The sequence below is a fragment of the Pseudonaja textilis genome, chromosome 13 (assembly GCF_049901715.1).
Source record: "Pseudonaja textilis isolate UNSWEBS1 chromosome 13, rPseTex1.2, whole genome shotgun sequence".
Lineage (NCBI taxonomy): Eukaryota > Metazoa > Chordata > Lepidosauria > Squamata > Elapidae > Pseudonaja > Pseudonaja textilis.
In genome coordinates, this window is record NC_142002.1 from 18,824,359 (window position 1) to 18,848,798 (window position 24,440).

General features: G+C 43.7%; 1 protein-coding gene across 7 annotated transcripts in view; it reads right to left on the reverse strand.

The window, feature by feature from the left end:
* The window catches only part of LINGO1 (leucine rich repeat and Ig domain containing 1), a 275,425-nt gene that overhangs the window by 2,743 nt on the left and 248,242 nt on the right, over window positions 1-24,440 (reverse strand). The gene's annotated exons all lie outside the window — the stretch shown is intronic.

Below are 24,440 nucleotides of genomic sequence, written 5' to 3' on the forward strand. Positions count from 1 at the left end.
TGGCCTGGAATCACTGCACAAGGCTAGGACCAGCCCTCCCTAACTTCCTTGGAGCCTTATCTATCTTCTTTAAGTCAAAATGAAATCCAATTTAATCATTGTCCCAACCTGGCCCGTACCTGTGTTCCACCCCTGTGCACCAGTACTCAGCAACATCATACGGGCCCACTTTAGAAGACAACAAGTTCTGGCTTGGCTCTAGGCAAGGATGCTGAACAACAAGGCCCACCCCAGGATAATGCGCAGCCCATCACAAGGTTGAAATCCTGTAGGCCAAGCATGGAAAACAGCCATTCACTGAACATCTGCCTAGCTTAACCCCGTGGATACCTGGAGAGAGGACTGGTCCAAGTTATCACCTTGAGGCCTGATCGTTAGCGATCCCTCTACCAAACCACCTGCTTCTAATCTGCCTTGCTCTAATCTGGCCAAAATTAGATGTGATACTAGAAGAAAGGCCACTGCCTTATATATCAGTGGGGATGGAAAGATTCTCCTTGTTGCGATTGTGGTGCTGCTATGAAAACTACTAAACATATTGTGCCCATGACTCGCATTCTCTGGTTCCCTAGAAGATCTGCATGTAGCAACAACAGAGACGATCGCTTAGATATCTGAACTGGACATCCAATGATGAGGTCATAGCCCTATAGAAGTTTTGGATATAATTATGTGTATTGTGTGTATGTGTGGGTTTACTTCTCTTTGTCATGTTCTCATCAGATGCTAAATAACGCAAGGTTGAGAGACGGTTTATCGTCTTCCTTTAATGACCCGATAATCCCTTGTGGGATGGAGTCTTGGCCACTGAATGGAACTGAGTGTTTACTGGCCAGATGCCCTTCCTGTCACCAATGCAGAGTTTTGTTCAGCAGATATATTCTCCTTGTGCCTTCCTCTACCTAGGACCGAACTCACAGCCTCCTGATTGTGAGGCAAGAGCTCCACCTCTAGGCCACCACACCGCTCTGTTGAGAGACTGCTTATGTTCGCCGAGAAACTCCGTTCAGGGACCCCTTTGTGTCTGGTATGTCAAATGATCTGGCAGAAGTGATGGCTTTGTCAAGACTCGCAACCCTACGACAACTCCTTCCCTCCTTCTCAGAGGGATGCTAACACGTGATGCCCTATGACTTCTGGGGCCTCCATGTTTTGTGTCGCTCAAGCTGTTACAAAAGATTGCGTTGTGTTGATATTGCCTATTGTCCCGATTTTGATCTGCGGCCCCAGGAGCCACGTTTATCTCCGTTGTGATGTACATGTTCTGCGCTTGTTGTGGCTATTCCTTTTTATGGCTGGGGACAGCGGCACGTTGCTGTTCAAGGTTTGGAGCAATGGAGAGCGCCGACTGCTATTTACGGCTCTTGACTATGTACATTTGCTTTTCTGGTGTCTGTGTAGAATTTTCCGGCTTCCGTTTCTGCAGGAGACACAGTCCTGACAGTCCCAAAGTACCAACAAGATGCTAACGTTCACAGAGAGATCTTTGAGTTGGAGATCCTGCGTGGCAGAATGTCAACACACAACACGATCACAGTCCTCTTAAAGAATATCAGAATATAAGCAGTGACTGGCTGGATTCAATTCTTCATCCACCCCTAAGATCATTGCTCTTATTAAATCAAATAAAGGCACCTACTCTTTTCTCCACTGAGTAATAATGGAGCCATCAAACATCCACGCAAATGACAACTTGATAAGTTATCCCAAATGATAAGGGTGTTGATAACTTCCCTCTGAGCTGATATCATACTAGATTTTAATTCCCTCAAATAACATCTGGAATGCCACTACCTCTTATCTACCTTACACATCCAAAGAATCAGAGAAGGGGAAAAAAACACCCCCGGTTTCACAAACATCGTTTCCCTCTTGTTATGCTCATTTAGACCTGTCATCTTGCTGATAAGGGGATGTTGTTTTTGCAAGTGCAAAGGGAGAAAAAAAAAAACCAAGAAGAAAGAACAGGCATTTTCCTTTCAGGAGAGAGGAAAAGGAGGGGGAAGAAACACAGCCTCAGACAGGTTAATAAACTTCCTAATGATTCGGAATAAGAACAACGTAGTAGATACTAGTCTTGAATATTTTACAGCCTGACAAGTGGAAGGGAGCAGCAATTGTGATCTGCTGGGGTTTTTTTTAATGTATATGTGGGTGCATGGTTCTAGACCACACACTTATAGCATTTAAGAATGCTAAGAGTGATCATTGCTAAGAATGATCATTGTTAGCCAGAGGACCCCATAAATGCTACAAGTGTGTGATCTAGAACCGTGCACACACATATACGTGTTACGTTTCTTAGGAATCACATCTATTGTAGTCTCTGTGTCAGCGTTCCAACTAACCAACTCCAAACCAACAGACAAAGAGACAGACATTTTCTCAAAGTTCCATTTTATTAGAGTTCTCATATTGGCACATCTGGGAAAACCCAAATCTGAGAGTTCTGGGTTTTCCCTTCCCAAAAGAGAAATCCAAGATCCATCCCCTGCACCCATCAGTCCATCACATGGCCCAATCAAATCTTCGTCCCAACTGGAGACATCCCTCCGGTCACTCCCCTCCAAGTGCAGGGCAACATGTCCTTGACTCTCTGAGAAAGGAATGTTGTTGAATCTAATCTTCTACCTCACTAGGAAATCCCTCCTCCCAAATTCCCAGGCACCGAATGTGGCAGCCTCGAAGCTTCCAACTAAAAAAATGCCGTCCCAGGCTGACACTCTGTGTTGTTGAGAGAGACACTGAAAGAAAGGAAGAGAGGAAGCAGAAACATCACTTGCCAAGCAAAATAGAGTCATCAAGGTTGTTAAGGGGTCTAATTAAAATGAAATTCAAAGCTCGTTATATTGAAGAGAACTTCAGTGGATATTGGAGTGAAATATTTCATGGACAGCTTCTTGATGAAGTGCTAATCTTCCACCACAGGAAGAGGAAGAGGGGTACTTGTGTTCCCTTGATAGAACAAGACCTATACTTTTAGATGATTCATCCAACAGGATGATGAATTCCCAGAGTGGACTTCATTTCACTTGAACCTCAGAGGAACATAGTTCTGATTTACACACAGAAAAAAAGGGAAAAAGCACAAGTACTCTTAAGGCAGGAGAGACCTTCTCCCCTGCCCTGGTTCTCCTATGCAGCACAGGAGCTGAGTGAAGTCTAACTTTGGAGTTGCATCAGAAGACATCAGCTGGGAAGGTTGTATCAGCTTAACGCCCCCAAATGTCCTATTCAGAGGTGGTGAATTCAGCAGGTTCTGACTGGTTCTGGAGACCCGGTAGCAGAAATTTTGAGTAGTTCGGAGAACCGGCCAATCCCACCTCTGACTGGCCCTGCCAACCCCATCTATTCTCTGCCTCAACACTGAGTCCCATCTGATTGGCTGGGTCTCCTTTGGTTGCCCTGCACAGGAGAACGGAGCTGGAAAGCAGGTGAGTGGGGTGGGGAGGGAAGGGAAGGGGGATTTTGCAGTAACCTTCCCCACCACGCCCACCAAGCCACGCCCACAGAACCGGTAGTAAAAAATTTTGAATTCCACCACTGCAACACATTATATTTGACTGCCAGATAATCTTCTCGATCATATCACGATGACTGACATGGCACTAAAACGTTATACATCATACGACTTATGACCACAACTGAGCCCACAATTCATGTTGCTAAGTGAGACAGTTGTTACCGTGTCTGTGTAACATGTAAAACTGTTGTTCGGTCAGGCAGGGCGAGTGGTGGCCTAGCCTATTGGCAACTTCTTTTCTTGATCTAGCTAAATGAGGAGGGAGAGATTGCATTCCGGTTGGATCTCCAGACCCAAGCTCTGAGTAGACCTGGAGGGTCTAAATGACAACTTTGTTGACCTCTTTAGGGAAAAAAAAAGTATGGTAGAAAATCCACATGAGCAAATTGACACGGTCCCAAAATACACCAATGGATTATATAACCCCGCCATTTGGTCACTTCCTACTTTGATGTGATAACCTGGGTGACTTTCATCTCTCCTTCTGACCATTTCTTTTCTGTCTTCTCTTCAATATGCAGAAGTCGTTCCCTTCCTCTCCTTCCTTCTTAATCTTAATTTCCCAAAGCTGAACAGATTCATTTCTTTCTTCCCGGTCTTCATGTCTTCCAGATGCTTTATTGTTGGTACTGCTCTTCCCTGATAAGTTCAGTGTCATTAATATATTTGAATATATTTATCCTCAGAAAGCCCTTGGATGGGAGACAAGGGCCACTATCTCATTTTCTTTTATTATCCTGGGCTTCATTTATCTGGCAATGTGCAAAAACAACATCTCAAATTCATTTAGATAACGAGATGTTGATGATAAAGACGGGGATTGTTTACAAAATGTGTCTTGAAGAGGCAGATTGTACAAACTGCAATGGAAGTCAGTATGACAGGCTGGGACTCTGTTCTTTGGGGTCCAATCTCTCTCACTCTTGCTTGTATCAAACTAACAGATCAAGGTCTTGGGATGCTTTGAGAGTCTTACTCACTTGTCCCTGTCTTACTCACTTGTGCCCTTAGACCAGAGGGCTATCTGTAGTTAATCTGCCTTATCCAGAAACTTCCAAGACTTTCCCTCTGAGGAAGAGTGGAGCTGCCAACCTTCCTCAGAGAGGTCAACATATTAAGTACCAACGGCAAGACAAGAAGCAGTGGATGGAAACTAATGAAGGACAGAAGCAATTTAGAACTAAGGAGAAATTTCCTGACAGTTAGAACAATTAATCAGTGGAATTACTTGCCTCCAGAAATTGTGGGAGCTCCATCCCTGGAGGTTTTTAAAAAGAGATTGGACAGCCATTTGTCTGAAAGGGTCTAGGAAGTCTCCTGTTTGAGCAGGGGTTGGACTAGAAGACCTCCAAGGTCCCTTCCAAGTCTGTCATACTGTTATTATATTGTTACTGATCCTTCTCCTGAATCAAGCTGGTATCTCTGTTAAATGACCAGTCAAATATTATAACTTGGTTATAATTGGTTGGTTATAGTTGGAACTCAGTTATAGTTGGAACTTGGTTATAGTTGGAACTCAGTCCAATACTGTCATATATTTCATGACCCCAAAAATCTCTTTGTGCATTCCAGCTCTTTTGGATGTCAGTTTTGACCAACCCACACCGTCCTCATTTTTGGTTAGGACCCTCCATACCCCAATGGGCTATTTTGATTGCGAGGATCAGCAAAACCACACCTTTGCTTCCTTTTCCCATCACCGTTCCACATGTGAACTTCAATGCGATGTTGTTTTGAAAGAGCGATCTCAAATCATTACAGTGTTAGAACAGGTTGAAGAATCTGAGCTTACTTCATTATTATTAGGTTTCGACACACCAACTTGAAGAATCTAAAATAAAGACTACAGTCTGCATCAGTGGTGGGATTCAGCCAGTTTGCACCAGTACAGGAGAACCGGTTGTTAACTGTCTGGGCAGTTTGGCAAACTGGTTGTTGGAAGAAATCATTAGGGCAGAGAACCGGTGGTTCAATCCTTTGAATCCCACCACAGATCTGCATGGTTCCTTAGGTATGTCCCACAAAAGAGTCGGGAGGATGAACGGAGATCAAGTAACCGCACAGCGCTACTGGAAAGAGATTTACAAGTTTTTTTGGATATCTCGTGCAGCTTTCAAACAATTCAGACCAGAAATACTGGCTTTGAAGAATTCCCAAGCAGGATTGGCATCTTGAAGAGCTGCTATGACCAGAAGAGGGTCAGCCGGATCCATCACCTGACTTGATCAATGGCCAATCTCTAAATTCTCCAAGAATCCCTCTAGATCTCCATTCAAAAACAAGCTAATAAAGACAGTACATGGGTAGGCTTAGCAAGATAGCAACCATATGGGTGGCTTTACAGAAGACGTTCCTCTAACTGAAGGCCTGTCATGGAGAGTTTTCTCTGTGAAGACATCACTTCTGTTTCTAGGCTGAGCCAAATCCTCTTCTCAGGCTCATGGGGCCTCTGACTGCAGATTTCAAGGCTAAAATTGGGTAATAAACCACACAGCGGAGTGTACTCATGTCTTCTGACTTTGGATGGCAAACAAATGAAAAATAGATAGATATAACTTAAAGACTCTTCCCTCAAAGCAAGAGAAGGAAGGAACACAAAGTCTGCACTCCAGCCTCCTTCCCCAGGCCTTCATCACTATTACCATCAAAAGACCCTCAAATCAAGTTATAACAAATAATTATTTCTAACTGTGCACGCATATATGCACACAAATACCCGTAAACCCAGTGGTGGCACATGTTAATGTTCTGGAAATATGTAGCAAGAGAAGAGAATATTTGTAGCACAGGGTTGAAATGGGGTCCTTGATGCTCTCTGAGGTTGCTGGTTGTTGTTTTTGCAGATGTTTCATTACCCAACTAGAGAATCATCAGATGTTTCATCACCCAACTAGGTAACATCATCAGTTTAGGTAATGAAATGTCTGCAAGAAAACCATGCTCAGAGGAGCACCAAGGGCCCCACAGTTCAACCCTGAGCTACAAATATGTTCTTCTATGGATAATCAAGTCATTAGATGTTTCATTACTCAAGTAGGTAATATCATCGGTGCACTCATGATGTTACCTACTTGGGTAATGAAACATCTGAAAAAAAACCCACCACCAAATTCAGAGAGCACCAAGGACTCTAGGTACACTAGGTACTGTGGTCCTTCACCCACCAAGGAACGTTAAATTCTAACATGGAGTAATGATACGCTATTACATAGGAAGGCTGCCTTTCTCTCTACCAATCTACCTTCAAATTTATATGGCTGAGCACACTTGAACTGTGGATGATATAAGGAACAAAAAGCACACTCAACCCATAATCCCAAACAAGTCACGTCCCCTCAAAAAATCTCAGATCATACCTGATGAGACTATCCTCACCCCAAAGTTCCTGCATCTCACACATTGGCCCCAGTCCCTGGATGAAGATTGAAGGATTCAAGGTCTTCTGAAAGGCCAATAGATTTAGGGTCATCTGTGAGGGAAAAGGATCCATCTAGGGACACTGTTTGAGGGAGCGGAGGTGGAACATTTCTATTCTGCCAAATTCTGCTGGGATTTATCTCGAGTAGATTGGAAGCCAGCTGGTGTTATCTGGATTTGGAAGTGGACCAAATTTGGGCCCGTTGATCATTTGGATAGGGAACTATCAAAGAATCCCAGATCTGTCAGCTCGCGTTAGAAGTTGAAGAACATTTCAAAAGAAGTCAGTTGCAAACCCAATTTTGTAGCATGGCTTACGAAATAGCCTGGATCTGACTGCCAGGTCACCAGAGGAAAGCATGAAGGAAACGTAACATTTTCTCTGGAAGATTTTCTACTCCCCAGTTTTGCATTGTGCAATTAAAAAAAACAAAACAAAACTCGAGAGGAACATTTTATCACCTACAGCAATGGCTACCTGTTCAGGATTTTGTGTAATACAAATGAGAGTGGTTCTGTAAAAACCTTAAAGTAGAGATCCTACATTTTCTATGAGTTCATTTCCAGACCTAGGAAATGTGTATTTCTAAAAGCAAAATGCAGGAAATGGGAATGGGGAAAAAAACCCCTCTCAATTCAGTGAAAAAAGTGAACAGGGACCAGTCTGGAGCCCAAAGAAACGGGCTGGGATTCTACCGGTTCAGACTGGTTCAGGCGAACCGGTTGTTCTGGTGATCATTGGGATCCCCTGTTCTTTCCTGTGCTTTATTTCCTTGTTTTGGAGCACAGCTGATTCACTTGGGAGAGCGGTTTTGCCGCGCCTCAGCTGTTTTACTCACTAGGGCTGCAGTAGAAGGTAAGTATTATAGCTGAAAATGGGCTTTTGAAAATGGTGTGCACGCATGCGAAGCATGCAACCACCGAACCAGTTGTTGCACTGGTTGAATCGCACCACTGACGGAAGCCCATAACTATAATTCTTGAAGGGCTGTCATGGGGAAGAAGACTTCAATTTACTCTCCAAAGCACCAGAAGGCAGGAGAAGAAGCAATGAGTGGAGGCTGGTCAGAGAGAGACCCAAACTTGGAAATAAAGAGGAATTTCCTGATAACGAGAATGAGCAACCGATGGAACAGCTTCCTCAGTGGAGGTTTTCAAGAAAAGGCTGGACAACCACTTCTCCGGGTATGATATCAGAAGGATATAGGCAGGAGGTTGGACTAGAAGACCTCCAAGGTCCCTTCCAGACCTATGATTCTTCAATCAATCAGAATAGATCTGGAAGGGGCCTTGGAGGTCTTCTAGTCCAGCCCTCTGCTCAAGCAAGTGACCCCATGACATTTCAGACTGTCCAGTCTTTTCTTAAAATTTCTAGTAATGGAGAGAACCTACAACTTCTGAAGGCCAGCTATTCCACTGGTTAATTGTCCAGGAAGGGAGGGAGGAAGGAAGGAAGGAAGAGGGAAGGAAGGAAGGAAAGAAGGAGAAGGATGGAAGGAAAGAGAAGGAAGGAAAGAAGGAAGGAAAGAAGGAAGGAAAGAGGGAAGGAAGGTAGGTGAGATAATGAGTGAAAGTGGGTCAGAGGAAGATCCAACCAGGAATTCAGGAGAAATTTCCTGACAATCAATCAATCCTGGAGTTGTGGGTTGTCCATCATTGGAGGTCCTCGAGAAAAGACTGGAAAGTTATTTGTCCAGGATGGGATAAAGACTCCTACATTGGGTAAGGGGCTGGACTAGAAGACCTCCAAGGTCCTTTTCAGCTCTCTGGTTCTAGGATCCTCTTTCTACTTAATCTCCGGAATGGAGACATCCATGAGACCCACTTTTGTGATCTTGATTTGTCCTCTTTGATCGTTTCAGAAAGCACCTTGACTGCAAGCTTTGGAGAAAAAAAAAATCTACCTCTTAATTGCCTTCCCCATTCAGACTTCTGGGACCAAAGGTGAACCCTGTGTAAGCAGAGGGTGAACCTCCCCATGAAGGAGAAACTATGCTGACGGAGCACAACTGGAGCAGGACTTCACTATTATTTTTTTTTTTAAAAAAAAGAGAGTGAGAAAAATAGTCCCCAAACAAAATTTTGGAATCAGCTAAAAAGGGTCCATCATAAATTACCTCTCTGAACCAGGTGCGTCGCTGAAGGATTTCATTTCTGGCTTCAGAGGACAGTTTGTGGCAGGAGAGCCAAAGAATAAATGAGAAGCGAGTCAGCAAGCATGGAAGGAGCGCCGGCATACATCTTGGCTTCCCGTCTCACTACGGGTGGGGCAGGCAAGGAATGGAAACTACGGGAAGAAACACCTTAATTTTGTTCGTTTTGGTTTTCTGCCGGGTCCTTCTGATGGTTTTTTCCTCTCTGTTGATTTTCTGAGGAAGGATCTAGACAGGAAACTTAGAACCTTCCTTCAAAAAGGAATAATTTTGGCAGAGATTGAGAATAAGGTACTGATAATGTTACTTAGTTGGGTCATGAAATGTCCTCAAGGAAACAACCAAGGCCAGAAAGCACCAAGGACCCCAGAGTTGTCCTCCTCCTCCTCCTCCTCCTCCTCCTCCTCCTCCTCCTCCTCCTCCTCCTCCTCCTCCTCCTCCTCCTCCTCCTCCTCCTCTAGCATTGATGATGATGTTACCTAGTTGGGTCACGAAATGCCTTCAAGGAAACCACCAAGACCAGAAAGCGCAAAGGATCCCACAGTTCTCCTCCTCCCCTCCGCTTCCTCCTCTCCCTTCTAGCACTGATGATGTTATCTAGTTGGGTATTGAAATGACTTCAAGGAAACAAGCAAAGCCAGAAAGCACCTAAGACCCCACAGTTGTTGTCATTGTCCTCGTCCTCCTCTTCCTCCTCCTTCTCCTCTCTCTCTTCCTCTCCCCCCCCCCACAAGCCCCTCTCCCTACTAGCACTGATGATGTTACCTAGTTGGGTGAAGAAACATCCGCAAGGAAACACCCAAGTTCAGAGAGCACCCAGAATTGCACTCACACTGGGAACAATCCTAGCACCAGTTATGAGTACAAAAATTATTGAACGGTTCTTATGCCGCTGAAAGATCCGTCTGCAAGCTTTGTTAGAGAAATTACATTTTACTGCATATTGTTATGAACCAACCAAGCTTCCCAGAAGAGTGGATCTCAATCCCCTAAGGTACCCTGGCCATGGGTGGATGGCAAAACTAAAAATTAATCTCTGCATCTCCATTTTGGAATACCAACAACAGCCCTTAGGCCTGAACTTTCTGGTGCAAAGGCTTGTGGTTATCCCCGCTAAATTAAATTTCGTTGAACAGAGGTCTGTTTTGGAGATAAAGACTCCAGGTTTACAAATAAATATTTAATATCCATTCCTGCTGCTCCGAGAGACCTTGGGCTCAGGGCGAAGAACTCCTTCAGTTAGCTGCAAAGCAGCAGAACAAAAAGAGGAAAGGCTTTTCTTTCCAAAAACATTTAAGCCTCTGCTTTCCACACACCATTTATTTGCAGGCTGTGAGGACACCGTCAGCTTAACTTGCTTACTGAATTAAGCCATTTTCAACAGTCCCACATCAAAAGGATCTTGCTAGGAATCCCAGCTAAAGCTGGTTTTCAGCATGGAATGTCCACTAAATGGATCAAGGCACTTATGAGATGTTTGGAAGTCCAGGAGCCGTCCCTCCCTCCCTCCCTCCCTCCCTCCCTTCCTTCCTTCTATTCCTCCCTCATTTTCTCTCCCCCCTCTCCTCTTCCCCATTTTCTCTTCTCCCTCCCTCCCCTCCTCCCTCTCTCCCTTCCTCCCCTCTTCCTCCCTCATTTTCCTTCCTTCCTTCCTTCCTTCCTTCCTTCCTTCCTTCCTTCCTTCCTTCCTTCCTTCCTTCCTTCCTTCTATTCCTCCCTCATTTTCTCTCCCCCTCTCCTCTTCCTTCCTCATTTTCTCTTCTCCCTCCCTCCCCCCTCCTCCCTCTCTCCCTTCCTCCCCTCTTCCTCCCTTGTTTTCCTTCCTTCCTTCCTTCCTTCCTTCCTTCCTTCCTTCCTTCTATTCCTCCCTCATTTTCTCTTCTCCCTCTCTCCCTCCTCCCTCTCTCCCTTCCTCCCCTCTTCCTCCCTTGTTTTTCTTCCTTCCTTCCTTCCTTCCTTCCTTCCTTCCTTCCTTCCTTCCTTCCTTCCTTCTTCCTCCCCCTCCCCAACCAGGAAATGACATCTACCCACTGTGCCTTTGGAGGCCCCAAAAGCATTTGCAGAAATCCATTTTAGAGTTCCGGCACTGCGCTTTGTACCACCTTGACTTACACCTGCTGTGCATTTGTTTTAGCCCAAGGAAGAAACACAGTGCGCTAGAGGTCAGAGGGCAGGTGCCACAGATCCAAAGGCTAATGTGTTCCAGAGGGGGTGTGATTTGAGTGGACTGTACTTTCCATGGTTCTTTCCTTTAGTCTGGCGACTGTCGGCTTGGCTCCCTTTGCAACCCTGGAGAGCAGTCTAAAGCAATCAGTGGCACCAGACTGAACTCCCAAGATCTCAGGAGGATCAGACCAGATTGACAGAGGAGATGTTCTCCAATGTGCTCTCTCCAGCCTTCTCCCTCTCCCTCCCTCTCTCCTCTCTCTCTCTCTCTCTCTGTGTGTTTGTATTGCACTGGTGATTGAAGGAGAGCAGGTATGCTTGTCACACCTTTTAACAATACAGCATACTAGAGGTGGGATCCTACCTATTCCACTATCGGTTCGGTGATTGTGTGCGTGCGCACCATATGCGTGTGTACCTAACACACACACACACACACACACAGAGAGCTTTCCACACCCCAGCTGAGGTCTGCAGCGCCAATCAGCTGAGAGGATAAAGAAAAGTGCAGGGGTTGGTGGGAGGATCAATCCTGTGCTATTCTCTTCTTTCTCCGCTCAGCTGATCGTGGGAGGCTATTTTTTTACTACCAGTTGGGTTAAACACGTAGCAATTTTGCTACCGGTTCGCTTGAACCGGTCCAAACCGGTGGCATACCACCACTGCAGTACACTCATTCTTTTACCTTTTTCTACATCTAATCTTTACTTATGAACTCTGCTGAATTGAATTATTTTGTGGATCAGTTCCACCCAACAGCACCAGCTCCGTTTGAATGTGTGTGCCTTGCTCTCTGTGTGTGTTTGTGTATGTGTGGTTTCTTAATTACTTCAGCAATCTTCTTCTGGAACTATAATAAATATTTTAGCAGAAGTAAAGTAATCTGGATGCAAAATGTCAAATAGGCTAGTTGATTAAGAAACAAACCTAAACCCAGGTAGGCTTTCTACACATGCATTGAATTATGACCCCCATTATCTCTGATCCTTGGCTGAATTAGTGCCTTGGGGAACGGAAGTCCAAAATATCTTGAAGGCACCAGCTGCCTATTGCTGAAGGAGGTAAGGACTGAAAATAAATTTCTCCATATTGCTGTCAACATAGTTGGATAGAAGCTTGTTCCGTCATGAAGAAAAAACTATTTCACTGGTGTTTCAAAACAGGTCATTTGGTGCATTGGGAAAGGGCGGTCAAACCAGTTCATACCAGTTGATGCCTAGCTCTGTGGCGGAACATTTATCTAAGAAAGTGACCCAGGGAACATGAAATAAATGCTCAGACTGCAGTTCTGAATCCTGGTTTGTGGGGGAATGTAATGGTTCTGCTTCACTTCAAGCTGTTTTCTTCCTGATCAAGAGTTCGAGATAGTTTTTTTTTTTATCTTTGTTATTGTATATGTTGCCTGCAGCAAAAACTGTACACGCACAGAAACACCGACATCAATCGCCATAACAGGAAAACGGAGGGGAAAAGTGATGGAGCCAGCAGAAATAATGGCAACGTTTAATTAGAGAAAAGAACACATCCAGCATTGTTTCTACTGAAAAACTGCTTCTGCATTTTGTACTCAACTTAGAACAAAATAAAGTTATGTCAGACGAGGAGACCCGAAACTCATTGGTCACCTCACATTGCAATGAACAAGGGGACAGACATTCAGTTTTGCAGCTAACTAAGATTGTTGGACTATCAGGCACAAAAACAGCCAGGGAAATGGGGCCCCTCATCAATCGAGTGCTGATTTATCACCAACTTATCAAGTCCTTAGATAAGGGCACGAGGAAACAATAGCCAATGACTTATTAGCCAGCCATCAACACCCCAATCAACAACTAAAAAACCCACACAGAACCAGGTACCACATAAATACCACAGACAGAATAACCTAAAACACACACTCCACTCGAGAGACGTTTCCTAAGGATGGGCTCCCAGCATGAGTCCAAAAAATTTGGTCCCATATTATATTATGATATAAATTATCATGGCGCAGTGGTTAGAATGCAGTACTGCAAGTTAACTCTGCCGACTGCTAGCAGTTCGATCCTGACCGGCTCAAGGTTGACTCAGCTTTCCATCTTTCTGAGGTGGGTAAAACGAGGACTCAGATTGTTTGAGGGCAAGATGCTGACTCTGTAAACTGCTTAGAGAGGGCTGTAAAGGACTGTAAAGCGTAATAAGTCTAAGTGCTATTCCTTCCTTCCTTCCTTCCTTCCTTCCTTCCTTCCTTCTTTCCTTCCTTCTTTCCTTCCTTCCTTCCCTGTTAGAATGCAGTAGTGCAGGCTAACTCTGCCCACAAACCTGGAGTTCGATTCTCACTGGCTCAAGTTTGACTCAGCCTTCCATCCTTCTGAGGTTGATAACATGAGGAGGACTCAGATTGTTGGAGGCAATCTGCTGATTCTGTAAACTGCTTAGAGAGGGCTGTAAAGCCCTGGGAAGAGGTATATAAGCAGTGTATAAGTACATTTGCTATGATAACTTTAATAAAATTCTTTTTTAAATTTTTTTTATTAAAAAAGCTGTTTTCTTTTTGCCCTGGTTTGGATCTTGAGCACTATTTCTGGAAACAGCTTTCACCCACTCTCTCCTGTAGCTCAGATGATTACTATCCTTCCTCCACCAGAAACATTTTCTCATGCACCTCAGATAGACACCTCTAGATATTGTGCAACATTTCAGAAGCAATTGGCCAGACAGTTAGGGAAAGGCTGTGATGAGGAGAGATCTCCGAAATATGAGGAAGGGAGCAGGACAAGAGGAATAAATCAATTTTATGTTCCAAGGAAAGAGCTCGGTGTTCTGAGATAATGTCCTCTCTGCCTTTTGATGTTCTCCATATCTGCAAGACCAAAGCATCTTTTTTTCCACTGCAGTGCAGAAGGGCTCTCATGGCTTTTCTATCATGAGCAAAACGAGTTGGAGAAAGAAATTAAAAATAAAACAAAATTCTTCCAGGTTTCAAAAGGTAGAGAGAGGGCTGAGGAAGCTGTAGAATCATCTCCCATGAGAAATGCTGGCAGTTTCAGCACTCGAGGCAAGTGGTTTAAAAAACTAGGTTAGGTAAAACGTAGGAGAAGTGATCTAAAATGGGAACTGGAGGGAGGGGATATCTTGCCTGCACAGAGGTTGGCTTGAAGCCTAAGCTAGCAGGTGGATGGGGGAAGATGGGATCTGTGGTCCAACAAATCGGGCAGCACCCAATTGTGGCCAGCTGTCTTTAGGTTTGACCCGAAGGTCAGTATGGATAGATGGATGCTGTCAGGTCAAATCTGTTTCCGTGGGGTCCTTGTTGATCTCTGCGCTTGGCTGCTAAGCTAGCACTGATATTGTTACCTAGCCGGATCATTAAATGTCTGCAATCAAGCTTGGACAGCAATAAGGACCCCACAGTCCTCTTCCTCCTCTCCTCCAGAAATTCCACTCCCTTCTATCACTGATGATGTGACCTAGTTGGGTTGTGAAACATCTGCAAGAAAACAACCAGGCTCAAAGAGCACCCAGGATCCCACAACTCTTGAGTTACAAATATTTTCTTCCAGCAAAGATGTTGGAACAGATCCTTTGTACAAAGTAGACATTGACAATTGAGCAGGAGTGGACGTCTTTTGTGTACAGAATGTGCCAATCTAAACCCCAGTCCAAGATTTCCAATATCTCAGGTTTTCCCACAAAGAAGAGGGAGCCAAGCTATTCTCCAAGGGCAGGGCAAGACGCAAAAGATGGAAATTAAACAAGTCGAGAATCAAGCTAAAACTAAGAAGAAATTTCCCGACAGGGAGAACAATTAATCAGTGGAACAACTTGCCTCTAGACATTTGTGAATACTCCAACACTGGAAGATTTTGAAAAAGAGATTGGACAACCATTTGTTTGAAATGGTCTAGGGTTTTTTGCCCGAGCAAGGAGTTAGACTAGAAGACCTCCAAGGTCCCTTCCAACTCTATTATTCTATTCTATTTCAGATTGCCACATATTTCTGATTTTGGATCCAACGACCTTTCCCCGTAGACGTTTAATCTAGATGTTTAAATTGGCCAACGTGCATGATGAGACAGGTTCTAGAAGACAGAGAGCTAGCCAAATGGTGACCTTGCTTGGCCTTCCCATCCATAGGTCCATAGGTCAAGCTTGCCAAGGCTACGAAACCAGGGAAGAAAGGAAGACAACGTCAACCAAACCCTCAAACCTCAACGTGTCTCCATTAAACCATTCACAGTAAACAACTAACCTCACCAAGGAGAAAAAATAAGCCAGAGACAAGTTCCTCGCTGAGTAAGAAGCCTGTTATGAGACTTTAAAAAATGGCTTTCCATTCCTAAAGTTTAATTTAGAGTGGGAAGGAGAGACATTTGCATTCTCGTGACATATCTCCACAATAACCACTAATTAATGTGATGCCGCTTAAATTACGCAAAGGGATGAAGTTCTATTGCTCTTACTGGAGCAAGCGTGGCTCTGAGTTTCTAGCTGGGCCTTCCATGTTGCTGAATAGGTTTGGATGAGGGCGAGCCCAGCCAAGATGTGTCTTAGAACAGTGGTTGCCAGCCAGTGGGCCGGGGACCATTGGTGGTCCCTGAGAAAATTTGGGTGGTCTGCAGAGAAATGTCATCCCCAAAGCAATTAATCCAGGCTGCACGGGAGCATAAGGCTGCGCTGTCCACATGGCCCGTGGGAACACAAGGCTTGCGTCGCTTGCATTGCGAACAACACGAGGTAGTGAGGGGAGGGGGGAAAGAGCGGAGGGGGGAGAACTTGCGCCACTCACTCCACACTCCTGGCCTGGCCACCGGGCTGCTTCTTTCTTCTTCTGCTTTTGGCTGCACGCAAGGAAAGCAGCCAAAGTCTTTCTTTCCCACCCCCAAACTCCGCCAGAAATGAGTCTTTGGGATCCTGCAAGTTATCCTGCTCCAAGAGGCTGTGCTGGCCCAACAAGTCTCACAAAGACTCATTTCTGACGGAGTTTGGGGCAGAGAAAGAAAGACTTCTGCGGCTTCTGCTGCTTTCCTTGCATGTAGCCAAAAGTCTCTCTCTCCCGCCCCCCAGAACGGAGCTGGAGACGGTATCCTGAGATCCCAAATAAAGAATGGCCAATCGGTAGGAAAATGGGGTGGGGAATTTTCCTGCAGTGCATACACACACACACACACACACACACACGCACCTTGGCAGCTTTCAGATATGGAGGGTGGAGATTTTATCTTTTTCTCCGGTGCTAGTGAAAGGAAGCAGAATTCTCTTGCCAAACCCATCTCACAGAACCTTTGCAGAAAACCTGCTAAGCCATAATGAATAAATAAATAAACTTGGTTCAGGAAGATGATACACAGAGACCTGGTTCACACAAGGAACCAAGCTACAGACATTGCTTTGCAAACTATATGGGTGGGTTCATACAGAATGGGCCAACTCGCCTCGGCCAACTCAACGCAGCCATCTTGGCATGGTCAAATCACTGCGGCCACCTCGATGCAGCCATCTTGACATGGTCAAATCACTGCAGCCAACTCAATGCAGCCATCTTGACATGGTCAATTCACTGTGGCCAACCTCAATGCAGCCAACTCGCTGCGGGACAACTCCCGGTGATGCAGTTTAACCATTCCACTTAATTATTTAAAATAAAATTTTAAAATATTTTAATTTTTGCCATTCACACTTCATTTTGTCCCTCCTTCAGCATCTTTTCTTTAACGATTCCATTCCACCATTTCTTTGATATTCGTGTAACTCTTATCCCGCGGCAAGTTGTCCCTGTGGCTCTAGACCTGAGTTCATATAGCATGCTAAGCCCACAACCAAACAAGCCACGTTAGGGGTTCGCCAGCTGTGCAAACCACATCATTATTTCAGAAGAAATCTTTTGGGTCATCTGAACCAATCCACAGTTGGAGGTAGGGTCCCTGCGTTGACCCAACCAATGATGCCTGAGGATCCAGCAAGGAGAGCCAACCACTATCAAGAACACTGTTGAATGGCTCTTGTTGTCAAATGCTTGTTGAGTCGGAATCTATTTTCCTGAAGTTTTCTCTGCCTATTTCTTGTCACACTACAAGGAATAACACAGAACCCTTTTTGCTCTTAGCCCAATCCTTCAATTATTTAAAGGCAGCCATCACATCTGCTCAAAAATCTTCTTTTCTCCAGACTAAATATATCCAACTTCTCCACATTTCTCCACCCAATTGAATTTCTACCTTTCTTTCCATCTAGTCTGGACATGTTCCGCTTTCTCTGGGCTTTTCCAAAAAGCAACACAGTATATTTAATGGCCAGATAATCTTCTCGATCACATCACAATGACTGACATGGTACAGCCAATCTCATTGTACACATATTCTACTCTGACAATAAATATAATAGAATCTTTAAAGCATCACGATGGAAATACATCCAGTGGTGGGATTCCAATTTTTTTTACTACCAGTTCTGTGGGCATGGCTTGGTGGGTTTAGTGTGGCTTGATGGGCGTGGCAGGGGAAGGATACTGTAAAATCTCCATTCCCTCTCCACTCCTGGGTGAAGGTTATTGCAAAATCTCCATTCTTACCCCACTCCACTAGCCTGCTTTCCAGCTCTGTTCTCCTGTGCAGGGCAACCAAAGAAGACACAGCTGATCAGCTGGGACTCAATGGGAGGCAGAAAAGAGATGGGGGCAGGGCCAGTCAGAGGTGATATTCCAAATTACTCAAAATTTCCGCTACTGGTTCTCTGAACTACTCAAAATTTCCGCTATTGGTTCTCTGAACTACTCAAAATTTCTACTACTGGTTCTCTGAACTACTCAAAATTTCCACTACTGGTTCTCTGAACTACTCAAAATTTCCACTACTGGTTCTCTGAACTACTCAAAATTTCTACTACTGGTTCTCTGAACTACTCAAAATTTCCACTACTGGTTCTCTGAACTACTCAAAATTTCTACTACTGGTTCTCTGAACTACTCAAAATTTCCACTACTGGTTCTCTGAACTACTCAGAATTTCCCCTACCGGTTCTGCAGAACCTGCTGAATACCACCTCCGAATACATCTTATACAGCTTATGACCACAACTGAGCTCACAATTTATGTTGCTAAGTGAGACAGCTGCTAACGTGAATTACAATCTTTTTGGCCACGGTTGTTAAAAGTGGATCACCGCAGTGGTTAAATCACGGGGGTCAACCTGGCTTCCCCACTGCTTGTTGTAAAAGATAATCACATGACCCTGGCACATTGCGACCATCCTAAATATGACTCCGTTGCCAAGTGCCCGAATTTTGATCACATGACCGTGGGCATGCTGCAATGATCACAGGTCTGAAAGATAAGACACAAGTCACTTTTTTTTTTCCCCCAAGGGCTGTTGTAGGGAGTTTGAAAAGGTAGACTATAAAAATAAAATATGATTTTCCCCTCCTTTCCTTCTCCCTTCTCTTCTTCGGCGTGTTCTCCCTGAAAGCTGGGCTCCCATCCCTCCCTCTGCTTCTGCGAGAATTCACCTAAATCATTAAAAAAAGAAAATGGCCCCAGGGAATATCTAGAGAAAAAGGAGAGGATGAAAGGTGGAACTGGGAAGGGACGAGTTGACAAGAATCAAGTGTGATGTTGACGATAACTATTCCGCTTCTGTGGTTATTTCCATAGACGTCTCATCTCGGGCAGGTTGCTATTCGCATTATTGATTGCTCCATCCATATTTGCTGTTATTGTTCCATTCTGCAATAAAATAGATGGGAGAAAAACAGACTCTGTTTGGCCACATTTGCTTCTCTTTGTCCTTGGCACCGAATGCAACTGGTGGAAAAACAAGAGATGAGTCGTCTCTGTAGTTTTGGATTTTAAAGGCAGCTTTGCGGCATTACGTCCGATTCGTTAATTTGGGGGAGAACTATTTCTACCATCCACAGTCTGTCCTTTTCTCCAAGCATTGCTGAAAACAGATACTTGCCTCTTGGGTTCATACGATAAGATAAACCCATGTTTAACAGATAATCAAAGTTGGAAGGGACCTTATAGATCATCTAGTCTAACCCCTCTGCCCAAGCGGGAGACCCTACACCATTTCTGACAAATGATCGTCCAATCTCTTCTTGAAAAGTCTCAACTGATGGCGCTTCCACAATTTCCGAGGGCAACTTCTGTTCCATGGGTTGATTGTTCTCACTGTCAGAAAGTTTCTCCTTGTTTCTCTAACCTGGGCAGCTGGAAGAGGCGTGGACTGGGGAATTCTGGGAGTTGAAGCCAGCCTGGGGAATTCTGGGAGTTGAAGTCCACGCATCTTCAAGTGGTCCAGGTTCAGATAACACTGATATGAAACCCTAAGCAGGTTAATCAAAAATGAGTAATTATGCTCGAAAAGGATAATGTGAACTTGCAATTAAAGTCTAATGATGATGTAATAATAGCATAACATGACATGGAAAGTTGATTCATATAATATGAATATAAATTTAAACCTAAGAGAGATAGATTATTGATATTGTGCACAAGAAATATGTACCAACCGACACACTGTACAACTGAAAGAAGGTTTTATTCGTTGTTTTGTCAAAAAATTTAAAAAAAATGTTACAAAAAATATAGTGATTACATAACTTGCTATGGTTATGGTCATGGTGGCTCAGTAGGTAAGATGCTGAGCTTGTTGATCAGAAAAGTCAGAAGTTTAGCGGTTCGAATCCCTGGTCCCAGTTTCTGTCAACCTAGCGGTTTGAAAGCATGTAAAAGAAGTGCAAGTAGAAAAATAGGGACCCCTTTGGTGGGAACCGTGTTCCATGTGCCTTCGGTGTTGAGTCATGCCAGCCACATGACCATGGAGATGTCTTTGGACAGCGCTGGCTCTTCGGCTTTGTAACAGAGATGAGCACTGCCCGCTAGAGCCGGAAATGACTAGCATGCAGGTGTGAGTGGAACCTTTACGTTTAACCTGTTCAATCCATGTTTATGCCAAATGCTGGCTTAACATAATGGTCTGAGTGATAAGACAATGGCGAAGTTCCTCTGATAAAATGAACCACAAACCATCATCCCCAATCTTAGACTAATCTTAGTGGTTATATAAGCTTAACCAAGCCGCTCCAGATCCTTCCAGGTGGTCTTTGACGTGTCACTGGTTGCTTAGTGCCATTCAAAGTTATGACTCCAAAATCTCCATTGTAGTTGTATGCTGAGGACTACCTTAAATCTGGTCATTTCTACAGTACGTCATAAAATTGCAAATGTGACAGATAAAAGTAAACATGTGTAATGAATATAGAAATGAAACAAGAATTTTAGATAATATTGTAAAACAAGATATGAGAATATTCAAAGAAAAAATGAAATAAGTTATGATATGAATTGGAATTGGATAAAATAAGTGTAATGATTAGAAGAATATTTGAGAATATTTAAAGGAAAATGGAATAAGTAACAATACAATATGAAATTGAATACGAAAGATGACTATATAACTATGGTCATGTTTGTACTGAAATGTAAAAACATGGAACCACATTGTTTACCAAAAGAGATGTTTTGTAAAATATAAAAGTAAAAAAATTATTTCTCCTGGCCATTTCTGAATGGGATGACTGGAGTTCAAGGCTGCTATTACTCTGAGGCAGAATGCAACAGCCCGCCGAGCCAAGGAGATATTTCCATCTTTCTTGAAGGGCTTTCAAATCTATTTGTTTAATATATTATTTTTTTTTCTGGTAGTTCAAAGCCCAGGATGGGGAGAGAAGGGCTTGGAAGGTCACCCATCAACTAATCTTGGTCTGGCCTTGACAATTTTGTTCAGCTTCGGTTCTGTCGTGAATCATGTCTGTTTTTCTTCTTCTTTTGCCAGAAGAATAAACCGAGTCTGTGCCTCTAGGATCAGCATTCAGCAGAACAGACCAGTACGTGACAAGGATGAAAATCCTTTAATGCTCATTTCTCCCCCCCGCCCCCTCACCTTTCATCCATTGCTTTGGACGAGGTGAGCAGACCAGATGGTCAAGTCGCCTTTCCTTCAAAGAATATCTGCTCTGGATGTTTGGATGTTATTGATGGCATCTTTTAAATGCTTTCCCAAAACCCTAATCAGAGGGCTCACCCCTCCTCCTCCACGGTTGTCTGGATTTCCAGTCAACTGTTCGCCATGGGTGGATTTCTTCGGAGAAGGTTAAATCAGTCACCGGAATCCAATATGGGCATCCAAGCACCAATAAAACAACATCTGTGGGGACCTCAGTGCTCTCTGAGCTTGGTTGTTTTCATGCAGACGTTTCATTACCCAACTAGGTAACATCATCGGTGCTGGAAAGGAGTGGGGGTTTGTGGAGTGGAGGAGGAGAAGGAGAAGGAGAGAAAGGAGGAGGAAATGGAAGAGCAGGAGGACTGTTGGATCCTTGGTGCTCTCTGAGCTTGGTTGTCTTCTTGTAGGCATTTCATTACCCAACTAGGTAACATCATCCATGTTAGAAAGGAGTGGGCTCTGGTCTCTGTTTATATACAGGTAGCTTGCTTGCAGAGGAAAACCATAAACCACAAGTTCATTTTTTTTCTCAATGTTTATGCCCAAAATCCATAGGAGGTTTCCAGTCACCAATAAACACAGATAGTACCTTTTCACTAATCAAAGAAGTTAATGTATCAATTCCGCCGAGAGCTGTCAATTTCACCAACCATTCCTCCATAGTGTCAAATCTTTCCATCTTGGCACATGTAATAATCTCACTGCAGTAATTATATATTGGAAAGAGCCTGTTCAGTCCAGGGCTCTGTCTAGATAGATAGATAAATAGAGAGAGAGAGAGAGAGAGGGATGAATGGAATATAATAGATAGAGAGTTAGATAGTTAGATAGATAGATAATTAGATAGATAGATAGATAGATAGATAGATAGATAGATAGATAGATAGATAGATAGATAAAGGTAGGTGGACAGCCAGCCAGATATAGGTAGGTAGAAATACAGAGATAGAGATAGAGATAGAGATAGATGAATGGAATATAATAGATAGATAGATAGATAGATAGATAGATAGATAGATAGATGATATAGAGATAGAGTGATCGATAGATAGATAGGGAGATAGGGAGACAGGCAGGCAGATAAGATAGATAGGTAGAGATAGATAGAGATAGAGATATGGATGAATGGAATATCTATCTATCTATCTAGATTAGATAAATATAGATATAGATACACACAGACACAGACACCCGGATGAATGAATGAGATTTTTTAAAACACGACCTTCAGCTTGTAGCTGAATTAGCACAATCCCCAGCCTCAACTAACTCCCCCTCCCTCTTTCTGCCAACAGCGAGGGTAAATCTGGTTTTCTCTCAAAAGCCACCAGGGAAACTAATGAGGAAAACACAGCAGAGTGACCGACAATGAAAAAAGAGGAGATGAACAGAGAGAAAAGGGCCGCTGGAGAATACGAATCAGGAGGAAGAAAAAAAGAAAAAGAAAACAGACATCTTTTGCAAATATCTCTCTGCAAATGTGGCCAGATGTCTTTAAAGGTCAAATTTACAATACCCAGGAGTGCAGGCAGGGTGTGTGTGTGTGTGTGTGTGTGTGTGTGTGTGTGTGTAGGTCTTCTAGGTCTCCATTATGTCTCAGTGTGTTTTTGTGGATCAAGCCAGTGATTTTGCTTTTGCCAACGGCTTCCACAAAAGCAAAATCACCGGCTTGATCCACAAAAACACACTGAGACATAATGGAGACCTAGAAGATGAACAGACCTATGGAACAGCTGTCCTGGCCTACATAAGAGGTACTACAGACAAAATCAGTAGGATACTACACAGGCATCACATCAAGACTGCCTTCAAAACAGTCAGAAAAATAGCAGCCATCCTTAGAAACCCCAAAGATAAAATTGACCTGGAAAACCAAGGCATATACAAAGTCCCCTGTGCATCATACATTGGACAGACCAATAGAAGAATAAGTACCTGCCTAGATGAACACAAAAATGCAGTAAAAAAAGCTGGAACACACTTCCTCACTAGTCCAACACATGGAAGCCACAGGTCATAGCATCGACTTGAATGGCACCAAAACCCTAGCCACTATAGAAAACCCCAGCCACAGAATGATCAGAGAAGCCATAGAGATTGAAAAAGACCTGAAAGCATGAATAGAAGAGATGATTCCACCAGACTGTCAATTATTTGGAAGCCTGCACTCACAAACAAAAAAATCTCCACACCACAAGCCAGACAAACACCTGGGCACAAACAGATCCCCCCCCCTCGATACCTCCAGGTCAAACACACCCCAACCAGGCACCCAGATGAAACCTAGCTTCCTAACAAATGATAGCCGTCCATTTACTCAGAGCCAAGCTGCACTAAAAGCCTCTAATACAGGAACACAATGTTGCCAGCCAATCAAGACACACACAAAAAAGCCACAAAACAGACAGAAGGTATTAGAAACACCAATCAAGCAGAACACAGCAAACTCCAAGACCAATAAACACAGACCAAGACTCTCAACCAATCAGGATGAAGAAAAACCCATTCTGGCACAGCAGTAGGCTAGCCCCAAATTTAAAACTGAAACAACTGTAAAAGTCTGACTCACAGACGAACAGAAGCCTGATGATGGCAGATGAGATTCTGCCGAAATGTTGCTACAACTTTAAAAGCACAACTATAATGAGGTGGGAAAATATCCGAACAAAGCTGAATACCACAAACTTTGATTTTCTTTTTCACCCCCTTCTCTGACAAGTCATTTAAACTAAATGGAGCTAATAGGATTACTCTACGCTCATACATATAATCCTCTTCTTCTCTGGCTTTCAAATTAGGACGTGTTTAAGGCAGATTGTAGGGGGTCTTCTCAAAAATTCCCTTCTGGCTTTGGAGAAGCACTCGATTTAACCCCCCTTTTCCCCTTTTGATTTATCAAATCGATCAAACCATGGACATTCCTAGAATTTTAAGATGGCGGGACAGTCCTGAATCTGGTCCTGGATTCCTGGTCAACTGAGTGGGGTTGACCTCTGAGTAGATCCAGGAAGGAAGGTCTCTTCATAAAGAAACCATAGAGAAAAGAGATCCTAGATTGGATGGAACCCTAGAACCATATTCAGCCAAATATGATTACGATTTGTCTAAAGATCTTTCCAATCAACACGGGAGACTCAGGGACAGAGGATTGAGACATGGGATGTCCCAAAGGTGGTTCCACTTGCCTTTTGAAAAAG